Here is a 4,601-nt window from a genome sequence, read left to right on the forward strand (position 1 = left end):
CTCCATCGTAGGCCACGTCTTTGCCTTTGGCTAGTCTGTGGTCAAGAGTAAGCCCATTTATAATAATAAAAAAAAGATCATTCACAAAATCGCTTCTCCACGGATCACTGGTAATTAAATATGCCCGAATATGCCATGAGCACGTGTAATAAACACACAGCCACCTCAAGCTTATAAAAATTAAGTATAAAGTTCCATATGTACGCAATTTTAGTAATTTTTTGTTGTTCTTATATAAAAATAAATAAAATAAAAATAAAAAAATAAAAAAGCCTTTTATTTCAAGTCCAAGTTAAGCTATTACATATCATCGAATGTCGTCACAATTTATAGTTATATTCTAATTACCTAGTTATGTCAATGTTAATTTAATTTAATTTATAATTTAATCATAATTTAATATTTAATAAAATTGTGGTATTTATTTATGGCGGACAAGAACCCCTCATCGGGTGAAGGCCTCCTCCAAGGACTTCCATCGATCCCTGTCTGTAGCTACATAGTTCCAGTTTTCTCCAGCTATTTTATTTATGTCATCAGTCCAACGGCTATTTGGCTTGCCGGCGCGTCTTTTTCCTGCAGGTCCCCTCCACGTGGTAGCTCTCAGAGTCCAGCGCGAGTCAGACAGCCTGGCAACATGCCCTGCCCATCTCCATTTTTGTGTTTGGGCGTGCTTGAGTGCATCTATTAATTTTGTTACAGCTCTTATGTTTATGTGAGGTATTCTCTGCACTTTTTTAATATTTAGCAAGCTTCTCTCCATGGCTCTCTGGCATGTGGTTATTTTTGACTTTACTTTTGCAGTAAACAACCAGGTTTGGCTTGCATAGGTCAGCGAAGGCAGGATACACATATCCATGACTTTTTTCTTAATTTTCATATTCATATTGCTTTTCAGGATTTCTTTCAGGCTCCAGAATTTATTCCAGCTTATTTTTACTCTTCGGTTTACTTCTTCGTTACGCTGGCTGTTAAACGATATTTGCTTACCTAAGTAGATATAGCTGTCTACATACTCCAGTAGAGTCCCATCAACGGTTATATCTCTTCGAGTGCTGTTAGTCATAAGTTTTGTTTTTTGAAAGTTCATTTTTAGACCCACTTTTGCACTAGCTTCGTGAAGAGATTGTACCATGTACTCTAGCTGAGTGTAGTGTTCTGCTATTACTACGATATCATCAGCGAACCGCAGATGGTTAAGGTATTTACCGTTGATGTATATTCCTTTATTTCTCCAGTCAAGGTTTTTGATGATAGATTCAAGTACTGCCAAGAATAACTTTGGGGATAAAGGATCGCCCTGTCTGACACCTCTGTCAATAGATATATCTGGTCCTAGTTTGTCTAATTGAACTCTGCTGGTGCAATTTTCATAAATGTGTCTTATTATTCTTATATATGCAGGGTCCACGTTGCACTGGGTCAGAGCGTTCCATATAGAGGAATGTGATATTGTATCGAACGCTTTAGCATAATCAATAAATGCTGTATATAAGGGTCTTCGGTACTCCTGATACTTTTCTATGACCTGTTCCAAGGTGTGTATGTGGTCCATGGTTGAGTACCCGCTCCTAAACCCAGCTTGTTCGCATGGTTGGTGGCTATCTATCGTTTCACTTATTTGTGATAGTATGATTGAGGAAAATAATTTGTATGTGCAAGACATCAGACTGATGGGCCTGTAGTTTCCTATGTCCATGGGGTTTCCTTTCTTATACAAAAGTATTATGTTTGACTGCGTCCATTCTACGGGTGCTGTCCCTGTTTTAAGGATAAGATTAAACAAATGTGCCAAGGGTGTCACTAATAAAGGAGCAGCAGTCTTTAGTATTTCATTAGAAATGTGATCTGGCCCAGGACTTTTTCCAGTTTTCAGATTTTTTATATGTCTCATTATAACAATTTCGTCTATGACTGGGACTTCACTTATTTCTGGTAGGCTTAATGTTGATGGTTCTTGCTCTTGACTACTGTACAGCTTCCTGTAAAAGGTTGTAGCAGTTTCAATTATCTGATTTCTAGATAGTGCAGTATTATTGTCTGAAGTTAGCAGCTCTGTGATCCAGTTTTTATGTGTTCTGAGTTCTTTGTAGGCTTTTTTTACACTTCCGTCAGTATAAAGGTGTTTTTCAATGTTTGACTCTCTATGTTTTTTATAGTCTTCTTTTATACTCTTACTCACAGTTTTGTAGATGTCGCTCAACTTTGATTTAATCTCTTTTGTTTTGGGTTTGGTATTTTGCAGCTCAGTTCGCTTTGCTATTAGTTGCTTTGTGCTGTCAGATAATATGCTTTTATGTATGTTATGGCTAGCCTTTTGCGAATGTTTTAAACTTGTCTGAATGCATTTTATGAGTTTATCATGATACAGTTGTGCTATTTCATCTGGTGACAGAGTCATAAGTGGTTGTCTTTCTACTTCAAGACTGTCCAAGAAACATTTTTTCTCAATATCTGTCTGTAGAGTTTTCAGAGTACTATTTCTATAGTTGTATCTGTTTTTCGGATGTTTGAGTGACCATGTAGCTCGCACTAGTCTATGGTCTGATGAGAAATCAATTTTGTTAATAATTTCAATGTTGGTTATACTATGTTTCTGGTTTGTAAGGATAAAATCCACTTCGTTTTTTGTTTTTTCATTTGGCGCGATCCATGTCCATCTTCGATTTGGTTTTTTCTTGAAATATGTGTTCATGATTGTTGTTATATATTTTAGATAAAAATATTTTCGTCATATGTCACATTAATGACATTTACCCAATCACGTAGAATCGATTTTTAACTCGTTTGCAGATAATAAATACTTTTTCGAACGGGACGTACGATAGAGTTTTTATTTACGAAGCTTGATTTTAAGATTATGTAAGAATCAACTTAATTGTAATTATAATAGAGTTTAAAATAATATTGACGAGGATGATATGTTATATGTTTGAGCGCATCTATTGAGCATGTGTTGTTTTTTTGTCAAAATGTGCGTGTGTACTGACACGTATTTTTGGCATGTGTTATTTCCTCACCCCCCCGCGACATTCGGCAGATTTTTTGTAAGCAAATGCAACATGAAGGCGCCTTCAGTTTATTTTTCCTCCGAGGCGTCCACCCTTCGCATCGTCGACTCAGGACACTCGTATCGTATGATCTTCAATTGTTTGACATGCAAGCTCCCGCTGTACGCTTAATATGAGCGTGCACTCAGACATTACACTAGCCCTGGTAGCCTAGTGGTAAGTACGTGCGACTTTCGTTCCGGAGGTAGCGGATTCGAACCCCGGCTCGCACCAATGAGTTTTTCGGAATTTATGTGCGAACTGTCATTTGATATTTGCCAGTCGCTTTTCAGTGAAGGAAAACATCGTGAGGAAACCGGACTAATTCCAATATCTAGTTTACCCTTCGGGCTGGAAGGTCAGATGGTAGTCGCTTTCGTAAAAACTAGTGCCTACGCCAAATCTTGGGATTAGTTGTCAAAACGGTCCCCAGGCTCCCATGAGCCGTGGCAAATGCCGGGATAATGCAAGGAGGATGATGACTCAGGCCTTACACTTTTGTATGTACAGTCAACCAATTGGAACCCTGGCCACTCTACAACCATGTCAAAATGACAAGCAGTAAGAGATTTCTTACAATCTGATTTATAACGTCACTATGACATAGTTCTACAGTGGCCTAGGTTCCAATTGGTTGACTGTACATTCTGTGCATATATCTGTCTTTGAAACGGACAATCCCGATACTAGTAACAAGAAGAATCCAATTAAGCTTAAGAGAACCGCAACGCTTCTTTAGTTTTATCAAACAATTTGTTGGTTCTACAACGGCTTTTAGTTATAAAGTTGTAATATATAGGTCCCTATTATTGCAAGTTTTCTAAATACGTTAAATTCGACATTTGTGGAATGCCCCATACAAACTTCCACCCCCCCATTTTAGGGGAACGGGGAGCTAGAAAGAGACAATAAGTAGCCTATGTCACTCTCCATCCCTTCAACTATCTCCACTTAAAATATCACGTCAATTCGTCGCTCCGTTTTGCCGTGAAAGACGGACAAACAAAAGGACACACATACTTTCCCATTTATAATATTAAGTATGGATTAAAATAAATACAGTACATGTGAAAGTTATGTCAAATCAAATCAAATCAAATATCTTTATTGCAGTAATATTACACATAACATATAAATGTAGCAGGTAATACAGACCCTGTAAGGGCATAGCAACTTACATTATTATAATTATGTACTTATTATAATTATTTCAAAAAGCTGGTCGTATTTTAAAAGTGTTTTCTCGGCTGTGTCTCTGTGATGTTTTCATTTAGTCCTGTTTCCTTACGATGTTGTCTTTCACCATTTCGTACATAAATTTCGAAATTTTCACACTGGTTTGTTTAAAGAATAATTTCATGAAGATACCTAATAAAAAATACTAGAATAATAATATAAGCAATCAAGTAATGCCCATTTAAATCTTCGCATGCGATTTTAGTTACATTGCGGACTATAGCTTATATTATATTTATTACTATTATTTGTCTTACCATATCTCGGGACCATGGGGTCCCGGACTTTTCGGAGGCATGTTTCAGACACTTTAAT

The sequence above is a fragment of the Leguminivora glycinivorella genome, chromosome 10, assembly GCF_023078275.1.
Source record: "Leguminivora glycinivorella isolate SPB_JAAS2020 chromosome 10, LegGlyc_1.1, whole genome shotgun sequence".
NCBI classification, from domain to species: domain Eukaryota; kingdom Metazoa; phylum Arthropoda; class Insecta; order Lepidoptera; family Tortricidae; genus Leguminivora; species Leguminivora glycinivorella.